Source organism: Mustela nigripes, chromosome 6 (genome assembly GCF_022355385.1).
Source record: "Mustela nigripes isolate SB6536 chromosome 6, MUSNIG.SB6536, whole genome shotgun sequence".
NCBI classification, from domain to species: domain Eukaryota; kingdom Metazoa; phylum Chordata; class Mammalia; order Carnivora; family Mustelidae; genus Mustela; species Mustela nigripes.
The window spans coordinates 101,027,918-101,045,727 of NC_081562.1; the positions used below are offsets into that span (position 1 = coordinate 101,027,918).

The following is a 17,810-nucleotide window of genomic DNA, read 5'->3' on the forward strand; positions in this document are numbered from 1 at the left end:
GAGACGGAAGGTCAGAGCCAGAGCAGGAGATTTGAAGGCGGAAGCAGAAGGCTGAGTGATGTGAGGTCACGTGCCAAAGAACGCAGACAGCTGCTTCCAAAAGCTGGCGGCAGCAAGGAAGCCGATTCTCCTCTAAGGCTGACTGAAGGAACAACTCATTTTAGACTCCAGGCCTTCAGGACTGTAAAATGATGTGTATTATGGTAAGCCACTAAATGGGTGGTAATTTGTTACAGAAGCAATAGGAATCTCAAAACAAATATCCAGATCAGAGTTCTTGACCTTGAGAGCCTCCCTGCTCAGGAGGTCATTCTCCTCACTGTCTCATCCGTCAGCAGAGAGATTCATAGCACCTGTGACTGCTTCTGCCTCCAGTCCCACACCTGCCTCTCGAATGTGGGTCTTGCTTCTGGGAATCTCTCCCACCGCTCCTGGCAGTGGCCATAAGGCTGCCCAATTTAGAGATAAGGAAGCAAGCTGAAGAAGGAGGTGTTGGTGATTTATGGCCAAAGATTGGGTCTTGGGCCTTCTGCTGCCAGCTCTGAGTTTCTCAGCCTTCATTCCTCCTGTCTCTTGTAGGCCAGGCCCTCAAAGCTCTTTCCTCAGACCAAACAACCATTCCACCCTCTTCCTGACCCCCTGTCTTCACTTGTCCAGTCTGCACACATCGCTCGACCCATTGCCTTGCACCGTCACTGGGCTTGGGCTGCTCTGGGCTCCTCTGCTCCCAGCCACATCTTTGCATTGCATTAAACATGCACCCAGTCAACATGGGACCACCCGTGTTTAGTGGGCAGTCCCTGAAGATGCCATGGAGAACTGGAGGAGGGGGGACTCCTCAAAGGCCAGAGAACACAGTTCTAAAAACCCTTTCTGGGTGTCTCTTTCTGCAAGCTCCCATTCTGTGGCAGCCGCTCCTGCCTTGTCCCCTGCCCGCAGCCTCCCCACCCCCGCCCCGCCCCCAGACCTCACCAGCCAACCTTCTGTCCATGAGGAGCAGTGAGTACTCACTGTGCATTTCCAGTCTGTATTCTCCACTCCCACTTCCCCAGCTCCGCCAAGCAAGTGTATTTCTCAGGATCTGTCCTCTTTAGGCGACTGAGGGGCAGGAGAGGTTGGAGGTAATGAATATTTAATATACTTTGTTGTACTCCTGAAGCTTTGCTTTGTTCTTTCCTACTCATTTTTCCTGCTTGAAAACCTCCTAACTCCCCCTGCATTGACACCGTTTTTCTGAGCACTTTCACCTAACAGACTAGAGGCTTCTTTTCTCTCTCTTTTTTTTCGTTTTAAAGATCTTATTCATGTTTTTGAGAGCAAGAGCCAGCAGTGGGAAGGGGAAGAGGGAGAGGGAGAAGCAGATTCCCTGCTGAGCAGGGACCCTGATTTGGGACTCAGTTCTCAAGACCCTGGGATCATGATTTGAGCCAAAGGTGGACACTTAACCAACTGAGTCGCCCAGGCGCCCGAGTGGAGACTTTTCTTGGTATGTGTCCCGTTTATGGGCTGCCTCTTCCTGCTGGAATTTAAACCCCACTAGAGGCGGTTTGAACTGTCCTGCTCAGAGATGTGTCCCCAGTGCCTTGAACAGTACCTGACACACAGTAGGTGCTCAGTAAATCTGTATTTATTGAATGTACAAAAAGCTGATGTTCCAATTCTAAACTCATCACAAAAGCCCTTTGCCCTCTTGTCTTAATGGATTGATGTTTACAATTCTGTCCATGTTCTTGGAGCCTGTGTGCACTCCCGCATCTAGACCTAAGTTCCCACTTCCTCTGTCTTCAGCCCCAGCCCCAGCTCCTGGCCCAGGGCCCTTCCTCCTCTCTTGCCCTGTATGCAGCTGACCCGGCTTTGGGGCCACTGGGGCCTCCCCCTGCCCCAGTACCCTTGGTCACATCAGTCTGCTCTGCCCCCCTCCACCCCAGTACTCTTGTAGGAATTTCTTTCTGAGTTACCTGTTAGACTGTATCCGGACATTGCCCTGGATGGTAATATGACATCTCATGTGTCTTTAAAAAAAAAAATCTCCTCAACTAATTATCAGCTCCTGGGGTGCTGCTGTAGGCACTCTGGAGATACTCAGTGAAAAAATAGTCCAAAGCATAACACTTGGATGGCACGTATGATGTGCTAGGGGGCTGTTTTAACTGCTAGATAAGCTCATTGAGCCTGCAAGTGGCCCCATGAGGTTGATAGACTTATGATCTTTATTTTACAAGTGGGCAAACTGAAGCACAAGAAGGTTAATGAACTTGCTAGGAAGCAGCAGAGCAAGGATTTGAACTCAGGTGGTCCAGCTCCAGGGACCAGGTGCCTCTTCACAGGGTAAGGGGCTGTGTTAACATGGCACTGTTCTTTACTGATTTTTTGTTTTTTTTTTTTTTTTGGCCTTTGATCATGGAGGAGGAGGGTGATGCCCTGAGGACGATGTCATCCTGAAGGTGCCTCTGAGCAAGCTGACTCTCCGAGCACAGGTGGTATTTGCACCTGGTCTGCCTTTCTGAGCCTCCCTTTCTACAGCTGTGGGAACAGGAGACTTGCTGCATTTTCCGTACTTCACTGGGTGGGGATGGCTGCTGACTTCTGTTCTGGGTGGTGGTTCTGGATTCAGGCGGAGGATCGGAGACTGGACACAGGCTCCTCGCAGAGGGGCAGTGTGTGTGTGTGTGTGTGTGTGTGTGTGTGTGTGTGACCTGGGACCTTAGTGTGTGGGTTCAGGTAAGTACAGACAGGTGAATTATAGTTAGGGAGAAATAGGGTTAAGAAGCTGTCACTAAGGGCGCCTGGGTGGCTCAGTCAGTTGGACGTCTGCCTTCAGCTTGGGTCATGATCCCGGGGTTCTGGGATCGAGCCCCACATCGGGCTCCCTGTTCGGTCAGGAGCCTGCTTCTCCCTTTCCTTCTGCCTGCCACTCCCCCTGCTTGTGCAGGGGCAGTCTCTTTCTGTCAAATAAATGAAAATCTTAAAAATAAAAATAGGGGCACCTGGGTGGCTCAGTGGGTTAAGCAGCTGCCTTTGGCTCAGGTCATGGTCTCAGGATCCTGGGATCGAGCCCCATATCGGGCTCTCTGCTCAGCAGGGAGCCTGCTTCCCCCGACCCCTCTCTGCCTGCTGCTCTGCCTACTTGTGATCTCTCTCTCTGTGTCAAATAAATTAATAAAATCTTAAAAAAAAATAAAAACAAAAAACAAAACAAGCTGTCACTAGTGTCCCCCGGGACCCATGGGGAGGTTTCAGAGAGGGAGAATATGGCCACAGAGTCACTGCCCGAAGCTGCACAAGATAGGAGGCCCCTGGCGTGGGCTGATGCCTGTCACCCATTTCCCCTCTTCAGCTCCTTATATGCTATGGCCGTTTTGCACTACTTTTCTTTTTTTTACTTTCTCTCTCTTTCTTAATAGCTTAAAAAAATTTTTTTTTTGAAATTACTTTAAGTTTACAGAAAATTTGCCAAAATAGTACAGCTTCCCCCTAACATCTTACATAACCATGGGGTATTTGTCAAAACTAAGAAGTTAATATGGGTACAGTACTATTAACTGAACTGCAAATTTACTCTGATCTCACCAGTTTTTCCACTAATGTCCATTTCCTGTTCCAATACCCAATCTAAGATCCCAGAATGATTTAGTATTTTGTATTCCTTTTAATTCTCTGAGTTCACTGGGCTCATTCCCATCCATTTGCCTTTGAGCCTGTGATTTCCTTTGTCTACAGTAGCTTTCCCATTCACAGCAAACTCTTACACATCCTGCAGCATCCCTTCCGCTGGGTTAGAAATAATGTGGGGCGCTTGGTAGGAGTGGGATTTGGGGATCTGGCCATTCTGCAGTATTAAGTGGGGAAATTGCCACTGCCTTTTCCACACTGAGGATCTCATCTGACTCTCGGTTGGGTTTTCTGCATCCTTCTTTATGCCCATGCAAGCAAATACTAACATACATTACTGTTCACTCCACCCTCCCCCAACCATGGTTCCTTAAGGGCCACAGGTGACTTTCCCAGGACAGTGCAGGCAGCTGGTGGCAGAGTGAGAACCTGAACTCAGGTGTCCGAGTTCCAGTTTCTTCTGACTGTCTCTGTGCTCCGTGCTTTGCCTGTCTCCACTGTCCCCGGTTGTCCAATTTGGGTGGGCTTTGGTACAACACTTGGCTCAATTTGGTGGATGGTGAGCTTCCTGTGGTGTCTCACCACCATGCATATTTAGAATGATTTTATCACCCTTGGCTTTGGGGGTTTTCCTCAGGTTATTCCAAGCTAGATTGTGGCTTCTGTCCCCACCCCCCTTCTATCCACCTTCGCCGAGCAGGCCAGGAAACCCCCCAGAATGCCAGGCCCCTGGGCTCCCTGACTCTTTCTACCACCTGGAACTTTGGTGGGCTTTCTGCCACCCCTCATCCTCTCCACCCTTGAGTCTCCACTGCGTGGGGGCTTTCTTTCACTCCCCCCACATTTGGGGGGCCCTAACCCTCCCTTAAGCATTAGGTTTGGATTTTCCTCTAAATTTAACTTTAGATGATTAAAAGATAAAGACATAAAAGAGTAAGGAGGGAGAAGTGTCCCTTCTGGAAATTGTTCTAGATTAAGATTAAGGAGTCCTGTCAACTAAGGGGAACATGTGGGCCTGGTTGGAATCCTCCTTCAACCATACCAATGACTAAAAAAAAATTTTTTTTTGTAGGCAATGGGGGAAAATTAAATATTGTCTAAGTATTAAATGATATTAAGGACATGCTGTTAATTTTTTTAGGAGGATGATGGTGTTGTGGGATATTTTTGAAAAACCTTATCTCTTAGAGATTCATCCTGAAAAACTTTTTTTTTTTTTTTTTAAGATTTTATTTATTAGTTTGACAGACAGAGATCACAAGTAGGCAGAGAGGCAGGTAGAGAGAGAGGAAGGGAAGCAGGCTCCCTGCTGAGCAGAGAGCCTGATACGGGGCTCGATCCCAGGACCCTGAGATCATGACCTGAGCCAAAGGCATTAACCCACTGAGCCACACAGGCACTCCCATCCTGAAATTTTTAAGGCTAGAATGATCTTGTGCCTGGGACTTGTGTTATACTTCTCAGGCCCTTCCCCAAAAGTGGGAAGGTGAATGACATAAGAATGGAAAAATGGTGGTAATTGTTGATGCACGGTGATGGGTACATGGAGATCATTATACTTGTCTCTGTGTCTTGTGTGTATTTGAACCCTTCCATAATGACAAAAGACATCTTCATTGGACCTCTCCATCCCCTATCAGTCTAGCCCTCCCCCAGGAATGAATACTGGTTTTTATGCATGGTTCTTTATGCAAATACTCATATATTAAGACTCACTCCTTTTCCCCACCATTTTTTGGCACCTCGCTCCTGGTGCATTTGCCTTTTCCCACCTTTATTATATGCAGTAGACGGAATAACGCCTCTCTGTGCAAATGTCCACATCCTTCTCCCCAGAACCTGTACCTATGTTACTTTATGTGGCAAAAGGGACTTTGCAGATATGATTATGATTAAGAGCTTTGAGATGGGAGATTATCCTGAATTATACAAGTGGACCCAGTCTCATCACATGGATCCTTAAAATCAGAGCAGTGGTCCTGGCTGTCATCCGAGGGAGATGTGACAAAAGGTCAGAAAGACAGGAGAGGGCTGGCTTTGAAGCTGAAGGAAAGGAACCCAAGCCAAGGAATGAGGATGGCCTCTAGTAGCTGGAAGAGGCAAAGCCCCCAGAACCAGGAGCGCAGGCCTGCCGGCACCTTGATTTCAGCCCAGTGAGACCCATGTGCCAGACTTCTGACTTCTCTAAGTGTGTTGTAACCTGTCACAGCACCATGGAAAACTCCCACCTTCTATCTTGGAGATCTTTCTGTATTGGTACAGATGGTAGCATCATCAGTTCCTTGTATGACACACTGGTTCTGAAGTCTCACCGATCTGGGCTGGGGTCCTGGCTCTGCCACACACAAGCTGTGCAATTCTGGGCAAGTTACATCACCTCTCTGAGCCGGTCTCCTTATCTGTAAAAAGGGAGTAAGAAAGGGCACCTGGGGGGCTCAGTTGGTTGAGCATCTGCCTTCAGCTCAGATAGTGATCCTGGAGTCCTGGGACGGAGCCTGCATTGGGTTCCCTGCTTAGCAGGGAGTCTGCTTCTCCCTCTGCCCCTCACCCCGCTCTTGTTCTCTCAAATAAATAAATAAAATCTTAAAAAAATAAATAAAGGGGAATAATAAGAGCACCTGTGTCATAGTGTTGCTTTGAGAGTTAAATCGTACAGGGCATGCAACACATCGAGCACAGTGCCTGGCAGATCAAGGGCACAAGGGGACCCTGGCAGGTTCCCATGGTGCTCCCACCCGGCATAGCTTCTCTGAGGGATCTGTTCCTCCAGGGTCCCCCGTAATGACTCAGTAGTCAGCTTGGCGTGAGCTCACCCCTCCTCAGGCCGGGCCCCCACTATGGGGTAGTTGTGGCTATTGGAAAAGTCTGCACCCTGCCTGTAACCAACTCTATGTTCTGCTCTCTGGGGCTGCATGGAATGTGTTTGCTTCCCCTCACACACAGCAGCTCTTCTGCCTTTTACATGAGTGTGACAGAAAGGTTGGGTGTAGTAGGGCACTCACTTGCTGGGTGGGCATGGGGTTGTGTGAGTCTTTTCTGTTTTCATCATCTGTAGAAAAGGAACAAAAACACCTATGTTTCAGGATCATTGTGGGACTCTATGGAAAATATCCCACACATAGTGAAGTCCGGCAAATTTGGCTTTCCTTCTCTCCTGCTCTAGACCACACCTTCTGGGTTCTTTTTTTTTTTTTTTTTTAATTTCTTTTCAGTGTTCCAGAATTCATTGTTTATGCTCCACACCCAGTGCTCCATGCAATATGTGCCCTCCTTAATACCCACCATCAGGCTTGGCCCCACCCCCTCGGGCTAGGGGGGAGTGCAGGGTGCTGACCTATGGGCGGGCCTCCAGGAAATCTTCTGCTGCAGGGCAGTCTGCCTTCAGCCCCTCCTGCCCCATGGTGGGGCAGGGGGGGTGGGGAAGTGGGGTGCGGCCCCCGGGGCCCTTCTCTCTGCTTTGCTTCCCAGTGGGAGCAGCCTCTTTCCTCTCTGGGGGAAGCACTGTCCTCTCTCACTGCTGACAGCTGAGGCCGGCCCAGTGCTCCCCTCTTCTCTGGCCCCACTGAGCTTGGTGACAGCGGAAACTCCTCTCTCCACCACAGGAACCCACAGATGCTAATACTTTCAGCTCTGGCCCTGGACCATCCCCCGGCACCCCTCTCCTCCTGAACTTGACCAGATCTGCAAATTTTTGGCCCAAGAGGCCAGCTGGGGAAGGCGTTATACACTGCTCTCTGCCTGCCCGTGTGTGCACTCTCACACACACACACATACATACTGCATCCTGCCTTGCATGGCATGGGGTTAGCTGTGGCTGGAGTCACCAGCTTTCCGAGGCAAAAGTGGTTAACCCAGAGATTACTGGACTTTCCCTCCCAATTTAAATTTAAGATGAACAAACAAACAACCTCCTTTGGAACAAAGAGTCTCAAACCAACATTGACACACAACACTGGGCTTCTAAATTGAGACCTGCGGTGTCTCCCCAGGCCTGGCAGACTGCAGTTCGACTCTCTCAAGGCAAGCTTGGTTCCAAGCCTATTCAGCATGAATTCCACCTCTGGGGATTGCTCCACTTCCAAACCTCAACTGGAAGTTCCTTGAGGGCATGGACATTTTGTTTTCATTCCTCCCTGGCCCACCGCTTCCTCAGGGTGAGGAAGTATGTGTACGTCGCACCTGTGCTGTTCCCTCAGCCTGGATCCCTTTCCTCAGGACCCCTCCTTCTTCTGGACCTTTGCTATTGGATGGCTTCTCAACTTTACAAAGGACACAGCCCAGCCCCACCCACCCATTCCCTATGGTCCTCCTGGGCTTCTTTCCCTCCATCACCCTAGTCACCACCTGCCTTGGTGCCCGTTGATTTGTTTTGTCTTTATCTTCTTCCACTTGAACGTAAGTTCTCAGGGACAATGGCTGTTTCTTTTATTTTCTGCTCTATCGCTAAGGCCTGGATCAGGCCTCCTGTGGGTGTTAATACATACTTGCTGGAAAGGAAGGGAGTGCTTCGTCTGTGTGGATGGGTGTGACTTGCAGCGGAAGCCTCTGGGCTGGGAGGGCTGGGCCCCTGGATAAGGACATTGTCAAGGGAGAGAGGGGCCGCCTTGGCTTCCCTTTGAGGGCTAAGTGGGCACCCACTATCTAGGCAGGACACAGAGCGGAATGGGGGGGGCTGATGAGTGGGACTCCGTAGGAGGTCATGCCAGGCCTAGCCAGAGGTGAAGGGTCCTTGGCTCAGCAGCCAGCCATTCCTGCCCGTCCCTTCCTGTGCAGTGAGTCAGCCAGCCTGGGGAAATGTGCCGGGGAAGTGGCCCCTGTCAGGAGTATAGCAGGGGTCAACAAAACAGGCTCTTACTCATCCACCGCTCCTGCCCTGCCCATCAGGGGAGACTTTTCTGTATGGCCCATCTCTGTCTTGATCAGTGCATGTCTGGTATGGGTTGAACTGTTGTCCCCGAATTCATATGTTGAGGTCCCCACCCCCTAGGACCTCAGAATGTAACTGCAATTGGCAATCGGGTCATTGCAGATATAATCAGTCAAGTTAAAATAAGATCATACTGGTAGAGCGGTCCCCTAATCCAGTATGATTGTGTCCTCATGAAAAGAATGCCAAGCAGACAGGGACGAACTTTGAAGATATCGTGCTAAGTGCCATCAGCCAGACACAAAAGGACAGACATTGCACAGTTCCACTTAGGAGGTACCTAGAATAGTCAGATTCAGAGACTGCACGCAGAGGGGGGCTCCCAGAGGCTAGAGAAGTGGGGAATGGGGAGTTAGTGTTGAACGGGGACAGAATTACAGTCTGGGAAGATGCAAAAGTTCTGGAGATGGACGGTGGTGATGGTTGCCCAACGTCGTGAATGGTGCTTAGTGCCGCTGAACTCTGTGCTTCAGAATGGCTGAATTAGTTAAGTTTGTTGTTATGTATGTTACACACACACACACACACACACACATACATACACACAAGTTTGTTGTTATGTATGTTACACACACACACACACACACATACATACACACACACGCACACACACCCCCTGTGAAGAGAAAGAGACAACAGACAAAGGGAAGACATTGTGAAGACACAGGGAGAACACCATCTGAAAGTCAAGGAATACCGGTGATGGCCCACCAACCCCCAGAAGCTGGGGGACAGGCATGAGACCTTGTCCCTCACAGCCTTCACAAGAAACAACACTGTGCACACCTTCCTCTCAGGCTCCTGGCTCCTGGGACCGTGACACAATAGGTTCCGTTGTTCGGTGCCCCCCAGCCTGTGGTAGGCTCTGGCAGCCCCGGGAAGCGGATACAATCCCCTCCTGCCTGGTAATTCTTTCTCTCCCGGTCCCTTGAGTTCGGGAGTTTTAAGCAGAAGAGAGAAGAGGAGCTGGTTTGTGAGGATCTTTCTGCTTTTGGCTTTCTTTCATTCCATCTGTTCTCTTGGTTGCTCCTTCCCTCCGCGGCCTCCTCCCCCTTCTCTACAGTCCCCGCACAATATGTGAACAGTTACTTGTTCAGCATCTTCTCCCCCATGAGCCTGTAGGTCCGGGAGGCAGGGGCCTTTTGTGCTCATTCAGGGCAGTGTCCTCTGTGCCTGGTCCTTTGAAGCACTCGGTACAAATTGTAAATGAATGAATTCTGTAGAAGGGGAAGGAATGAGGCTTGTCTCCCCATCACCCTGCCGCCCTGGCCCCATCAGACATGCTATGACAAAAAGTGCTTATAATACGCAGGGGCAGTAGAGCGCCCCTGTGACCACGCCAGATGGTTAGGACCTCTTGTGGGTGGGGTGGATGCTACTACAGAAAGTGCTGGGGACAGGGCAGCGGCCTGGGGGAAAAAGCTGTTTCTTTTGGTCCACTCCACTCAAACCTGGACTTGTCCAGTAATAGAAAGGCCAAGGAGAAAGGTTTCCTGTATTAGGTCAGGCAGAGCCTGGGGCTGGATTGGGAGTGAAAAGCAGAGGGTTGATACTGCAGTACACATTCCTCTTTCTCTTTCTCATTCCTGCCCTCCTCTGCTTCTCTGCTGTGGGAGCAAAAAAATAGGGGTGGGGTGAGAATTGGAAGGAAACGAAAGTCCTCTCCTCATCTTCAATTCATAGATGCGAGGAGTGTTTATGGACTGACGATGTGCCTGGTACTGTGTTTAGGCCAAAGATGGAGAGAGGAAGACACTCAATCCCCGGTCTCAAGGAGCTCACGACCTGAACAGCGAGGTAGACCAGCAAATCGCCCCAGAACAAGGGCACAGCTGCTCTGATGGAGCCTTTGGAGGAGGCTGTGGGAGCGCGGGAGTTGCTCTGAGTGTGGGACTTGGTCAAGGCTGCACGAAGGAGGTGCCATTGGAGAAAGGCCTTGAAGGATGAATGGGACTTTGATGTGTAAAAGAAGGGGAGAGCTTGGAGCGTGGAGAAGGCGGTGTAATGTAATAAGCCGAGGGAATAGCACCTGACAAGGTGGGAAGTCAGGAGAGGGCCTTGCAAGTCTGGGGTAGGGGGCTTGGGCGTGCCCGTGGTGGGCGGCACTCGTGGGAACCCCTGTTGTAGGGAGAGAGTGTGGCCAGACTGTGTCCAACTCATGCACTTGGACTCGCTCCTTAGAATGTGAGTGTGTGCTGGTTATTTCTCTTTGCCCCACTTCTTGCTAGCCTACCCACTCTCTACCCTCTACTCGCCCTCTCCATAGCTGCTTCCCCTACCCTCCCTGACCCCCTGCTGGAAGGTGGGAGGAGAGATGGGTTGGGGTGTTTATCTCCCTGTTGCCTTGTCACATTCCAGGCAGTGGCAGCGTCCCTCTGCCGCCACAGCTCTGGTTTTCCTTGGCTTTGGTAACTTGGCTTCTTTCTCTGACCCTCAGGCTTAGGAAGGTAGAGGCTTCCCATGGGGCTAGTTCCCAGGGCCATCTCCATCCCTGGTTGGTTCACTTAACCCTGCAGTAAGCTCTCTTTAGATTTTTTTTTTTTAAGGTTTTATTTATTTGTCAGAGAGAGAGAGAAAGAGAGCACAAGCAGGGAGAACAGTAGAGGCAGAAGCAGGCTCCTCACTGAGCAAGGAACCTGATGTAGGACTCGATCCCAGGTCCCTGGGATCATGACCTGAGCCAAAAGCAGAGGCTCAACTGACTGAGCCACCCAGGCGTCCCTTAGACTCTCTTTAGAAGACCCCTGTGGTTGCTCCCTCCGTTTCTCCCTGGCAGTCTGCCTGATGTGGTAGGGGTGTGACTCAGTCAGCATTTGGTGGGGAAAATAGCCCTGGTGATGGTGTAGACTGGGGTAGGGAGAGGTGATATCGAGAGTGTTGATTAAGACACTTTTTTTGAGAGAGAGAGAATGGGTGTGCAGGGGAGAGGGTATCCCTAGGTGAAGTCCGCTGTAGTACAAAATGCCTGACATCGAGAGCTTGGTAGGTGCTGTGGGAGCAAGAAAGCTGTGTGCTTTGGGGTTCACCGAACGCCTTCATCCACACGATTCCCTGTGCTTTTCCCGGGCTCTGAGACATTCATGATAGGTGGTGCTACTTCTGGTGACAGAGAAGAAGCCAAGGCACTGAGAAGTTGGGTGACAGTGAATCGGGGACCCCGTGGAATTCACATGCACTATTGTGACTTTTGGTTCAGGACGGGCACACCTCCGTGCCACCTGTCAGGAAGGCCGTGCCCTTTCGGGAGTTGTTCCCAGATCGTGTTCCATAAATGCTGAGGGGTAGGCTCAGAGGAAGCCGGCATGTGGCAAGGTCCGCCCTGGTCTGGCTGCTGTGAGCTGGCCTTTGCGGCGGCCTGGCTGCTGGGGGCGCTGGAGGCCCAGGTTACTCGGTGGTTTATTTGGGGGACCTGCTGCGTCCACTGTTCCTGATGGATTGCTTCAGCAGGATTTGGTGAGCAGATCTCCTGGGCGACGAGGGGAGGCGGCAGACACTGTCTGTTTGCTGGGCTGTGAATAGCTCTTCCGGCCATTGTGCTCGCCAGTGCCCCGGGTCATGAACACAGAGACCAGGATGCCTTTGTAGAAGGCACAGCAACACCCTGTACTTCCCGCCCCCCGCATTCCAAGGAGGCTCCTGAGTGTGGTCACTCATGGGAGGTCTCCCGGACGCCCGCTTCCTCTTCCTCTCCTGGACTCCATCCTCTTCAGGACACGATGGCCATCTTTGCCTTGTGACCTGGGAAGGGCTGGGGTGGGTGGCTGGGAGGTCTCTGACCATGCAGCTCCCGCCATGTTGGGGCAGCCCTCCTTCTAGATATTATCTCTCGACTACACAAAATACTAACATCACAACAAACATTTTCTGATTTAGGCTCTGCTTAAGAGCTTTACATACTAATTTTGTCAACAGTTCCACGAAGCAGATCCTGTGGGTATCGCCCCACTTCCTGTTCCTAGGAAGGCAATGGAAGCATAGAGGGGTCTTTCTTTTCTTTTTTTGTTAAAGCTTTTTATTTTAGAATATTTTTAGATTTTTAGAACTGCTGTTGACGAGGTTGTACAGAGAATTCCCATGTACCCCATGTCCAGTTTCTCCTGTTACAGACCTCCTGCTTTAGAAGTCACATACATCACTATTCAAAAACCAATATCCATACATGATGATTAAGGTATGCCCACAGTTCATTCAGATTTCCTATTTTTTTTTCTTAATGTCTCTTTTCTGCTCCAAGATGCCCTATTACAATTCTGTTGTCACATCTCCTTAGTCTCCTTTGGGCTGTGACCATTTCTCCAACTTCCCTTGTTTTTGGTGACCTTGACAATGTTGACTAGTATGGTCAGGAATTTTGTAGAATGTTCCTCAATTAGAATTTGTCCGATATTTTTCTCAAAGTGGGGCTAGAGTTATGCCTTTTGGGGAGGAAGAGCACAAGGCTAAAGTGCCATTTGCATTATGCATCAAGAAAGCATACTGTCAACATGACATGTCCCTGTTGGTTTATTACATATTAAGAGTATGTATTGTCAACATGACCTGTGCCTGTTGGTGTTGACCGTGATCATCCAGCTGAGGTAAGGTTTGTCTCTTGGAAACTGACTCTCTCTTTCCAATACTGTACTTAAGAGTTATTTCTTTGAGCGCTATGAGGAGATGAAGCTGGGGACCCTCCTAGAAGCAGGGGGAGGGGAGGGAGGGCAGAGCAGGCTGATGGCAGGTGTCCTGTATCAGAAAAATCTGCACCTGGCCATGAGAAGCTGGTGGCCTCTGAGGTGGGCTTGATGTAAGAGAAGAGTTGAGGTCCAGGATCAGGGCCAAGCAGCCACTCAGCATGGCCCAGTGTTGGGAGACCCACCTGGGCATTTCCTGGAGAAGCAGGCCAGAGCTTGGGTGGCTGGGTTCTCCTTTTCATGGACCTCATCTCTCAATCAGCAATGCTATAATTAGACATGGAGACACAGTGATGGAACAACAACAAAAAAAGGTACATGCTGTTCAACGTTAAACTGCCATTTAGCTTACCATTGGGCCTTTTTGTCTAAGAGTTCAGCAGAAGTAAATATTTGTTATAACCTGGAAAGTATTTTGTCCATTAGCACCATGAGGTTGCATTATTCAGGATGGAACTGTAAATTTTGCAGTGTAAATATTTAAAATAGGTCACAAGTGTCTTAACCTTGTTTGGGGACTTCCTCATCTTATAAAATATAGGTACTGATAGTCACAAAAGATGGCTTGGCCGGGGCCCGCTCACAGGACCCCCCAAGAGACCATGCCTCCTTCAAGCACCAGGAGCTGGGGAGAGGGGAGCCCCATGTTCAGAGGCCTTGAAGCACCAGCTGCCCCGGGGCTGCACCAACTCCGTGGCCATGTCATGATCTTGCATTCATCTGTCAGTTCCAGATCGTGAGCTCACTACGCGAGCCTGAACTTGGATAGCTGACCGGAGAGGCAAGGCTCTGGCTGGCCAGATTTTGATCCTGATGTTGGGAGGAATGTGGGAAAATAAAAGGGTGCTTTTTGGATGGAAGTGGCCATCTATGATTTTCAGCATAGCTCCAAAGGCCCGTCACTGTGCTGACATGACCTAATCAGAGTAAATATCTGTGACTGTCTGGGGGTCTAGGAGTTACCTGTCAAATGAAAATACTCTGGGATATGAAATCACTGGAGCTCTGGGCAGCGAATATGGCAGAGGAAGAAGTCAACTAGCTTCTTGCTCAGAGCAGAGTCCTGTGAGAGAGGGACCCAGGGCAGAGGTCAAAGAAAGGCGGGGGTTAGGGCTGCAAGGGGCAGTGGGCGGGGAGACACAAGGACATTCATGAGTCTGTGGAAAGCTGTCCTGGTGACATCCTACTTTTAGCTCTTTGGCCTCAAAGGAGTCACTCTCCCATGCTCTAGATTGTCTACTTGTCTGTGACATGAGGACGGTCCATCAATCAGGATGGGAACTTTTCCCTCATTTTCCCACCACACATTGCCACACAGCACCATTGCCACGGCTATATGCAGGAGCCCCGAGGCTCTGGGCTGCGGGCATAGCACAGGTGATGCCTGATTGAATTCTCTCAACCCTGGGACATAGGGTTACTGCCCCCACTGTACAGCTGGGGAAACTGAGCTTTATAGAGGTGAGAAAATATACCCAAGACCACTGGCCAGCAATGGGTGAGTGTAGGGCCCCCACAGCTGGGTCAATCTGGTTTGGGGCTGGCAAAATTTTCCTACAAAAAGTAAATATTTTAGGCTTCGTGGGTGACATATGATGTCATGTCCTCTTCTGCTTCCTCTCTCTTCAACCCTTGAGGAGTATAAAACCATTCCTAGCTCGTGCATGCTACATGAACAGGCCACCAGCTGGATTTGGCCTACAGGCCATGGCTTACCAACCCCTGGTAACAAGGTAGACGGAAATGCAGAATGATGTGCCCTCCCATGTTTCAGAGGGGATCTGAAACCCACTCCGAGAATCCTGGGCCCAGGAGTGTGGTGGGGTTACCTAACTGGTCCAAATGGGTGCTGGTTTGCTGAAGACCCACTGGGATGTGGGCTCCAGGGCCTTTCTCATTGTCTGTTTTGTTGGGCAGCTTCACCCTTGCCCCTCTGCCTGCCCAGCCTCCCCTCTGCTCCCTATTCTGTGGAGAACCTTGTTGGGGTCCCTGGGCCCAGGCCTCTCCACCTCCACACCACACTGTCTTGCTTTCCTTTCTCCTGGGACTTCTGTTCTTGGTCAGGTAAGTCCAAAGGAGAAAATCTGTCATTAGCTGCTGGTCCCCTAGCCTTTCTGCCAGGCCGCCTTGGTGGCTGGCACGGGCTGGGCAGTGCTGAGGCAGAAGGAGGAGAAAAGGCATGGGAGAGCCACAGCCAGAAGGGAGGAATGCCGTGGTCTAGAGCAGGAAGCCCAGCAACCTCTTTGTTCCTAAGGCGTCTCAGAGTTGAGAAGGTTTGGGAAAGGAAGCTCTTGTGTAAACACGGGGCTTCTGTTTGGGGGTGGGGGTGGCTGCCTTGCCTGTGTGTCGTATTCAGCCAGTGTCCCTGTGCCTGTGCAGAGGCCAGGTCGAAGGAGCAGGGGCCCCGGGTTCTAGGCAGCATAGAAAATAATTAGGCTGGGCCTATACTCGGGTCCATCGTTGGCCAGTTACGTGGCCTGAGTCCAGTCCTTCAGCCTCCCAGATGCTCCCTCTCCTCATCTGTGAAATGGGAGGAGCCATCTCTGTCTCTGGGCAGACACTGTGAGGTGTACAAAGTAACGCTGTTTGTGAATGCCTCCTACACACCAGGCACAGTTCTGAGGGCTTTCTCTATAGAGTTGACCCACCCTATTTGTAGATTCCATATTTGCAAATTCGCCTCCTTACTCACATTTTATGTGTAACTCCCAAAATCAATACTCGTGTTTTCATAGACATTCCAGAACATGTGTGGAGCGGGGAGACATTTGAGCTGCCTGGTGCGTGTGTTCCCAGTGGAGGTCGAACAAGGCGACGGTCTGCCTTCTTGTTTCAGCTCCTACTGTCCTTTTTGTGGCATTTTAGTGCTGTGTTGTTCACAATTTTGTGCTTTTTTTGGATCACAATTTCACATGCCCCTGAATGTTGGGAAAACTGGACAGCGACATGCAAAAGAATGAAACTGGATCACAAAAACAAACTCAAAAGGAATTAAATACCTAAATGTGAGACCTGAAACCATAAAACTCTTGAAAGAAAACATAGGCAGAAAGCCCTTTGACATAAGCCCTAGCAACATTTTCCTAGCTGGGTCCCTGCAGGCAAAGGAAACATAAGCACAGATAAACTACTGTACTACACCAAAATAAAAAATTTTGCACAGCAAAAGAATCCACTAGGAAGGGACGCTTGGGTGACTCAGTTGGTTAAGCCGCTGCCTTTGGCTCGGGTTGTGATCCTAGAGTCCTGGGATCAAGTCCCACATCGGGCTCCTTGCTTAGCAGGGAGCCTGCTTCTCTCTCTGCCTCTGCCTGACATTCTGCCTACTTGTGCACTCATTCTCTCTTTCTCTCTGACAAATAAATAAATAAAACCTTAAAAAAAAATAAAGGAATCCACTGGGAAAATAAAAAGGCCAACTGCTGAATGGGAGAAGATATTTGCAAATTATATAGCCAATAACAGGGTTAAAATCCACAATACATAAAGAACTTACAACACTCAACATCAACACACACACACAAAACCCCAAACAATTTGGTTTAAAAATGGGAAGAAGACCTAAATAGGCATTCTTCCAAAGAAGACATCCAGATGACCAGCAGACACACGAAAAGATGTTTAGCATCACTAATCATCAGGGAAATGCAAATCAAAAACACAATGAGGTATCAACTCACACCTGTCAGAAAGGCTAAAGCCACTGTGGAAAATGGTATGGACATTGCTAAAAATATTTAAAATAAAACTACCACTTGATCTAGTAGTTCGACTCTTGAATATTTACCCAAAGAAACCGAAAACTCTAATTTGAAAAGATAAATGCACCCTATGTTTATTGCAGCATTATTTACAATAGAAAAGATATGGATGCAACCCAAGGGTCCATCTATAGAAGAATGACTAAAGAAGTTGTGGTATATACAATGAAATATTGCTCACCCACAAAGAAGAATGAAATCTTGCCATTTGTGACAACATGGATGGACCTAGAGGGGATGATGCTAAGTGAGAGAAGGCAGACAGAGAAAGACATATGGCATGATTTCACTTCTGTGTGGAATCTAAAAAAGCAAAACAAATGAACAAACAAATTCTTAAATACAAAGCAGTGTTTGCCAGAGGGGAGGCAGTGGGGAGTTAGGTGACCTAGAGAAGAGGGATTAAGAGGTACAAACTTCTTTTTATAAAATAAATGTCATGGAGATGAAATGTCCAGTGTAGAGAATTGAGTCAGCAATATTGCAATGACGTTGTATGATGACACACAGTGACCATGCTTCTCGCCGTGTGCCTTGAGTAATGTACGGAACTGTGGAATTAATAGTATGACCTGAAACTAATATAGCAGTGTATGCCAATTACACTTCAATAAAATAAAGAACAATGAAAGTGTCCCCCGAGTTTAGCACTGAAGTGCCGTCTGGTGCGCTCCTAAGCTCCAGAAGGCCGTCATGTGCCCGACGAGGAATGTAGGTATGTTGGAGAAGCTTCATCAGGACATGAGTCGTCGTCGTGCTGTCAGCCATGAGGTCATGTAAAGGCATCTACAAAACAGGTGTCAAGTGTGTTCACACCCAAAGCCAGACTCTGTACAG

At 49.4% G+C, this 17,810-nt stretch overlaps 1 long non-coding RNA gene across 2 annotated transcripts; it reads left to right on the plus strand.

The window, feature by feature from the left end:
- Window positions 1–1,032: 1,032 nt before the first annotated feature.
- On the plus strand, window positions 1,033–16,101 carry LOC132020812 (uncharacterized). 2 transcript variants are annotated; one of them, XR_009405093.1, is made up of 3 exons: window positions 1,033–1,121; window positions 2,407–2,477; window positions 15,948–16,101. It is a non-coding gene; the product is annotated as an uncharacterized LOC132020812 (long non-coding RNA). The 2 variants fall into 2 exon arrangements; XR_009405092.1 differs by lacking the exon at window positions 15,948–16,101 and adding an exon at window positions 7,215–7,507.
- Window positions 16,102–17,810: the final 1,709 nt, after the last annotated feature.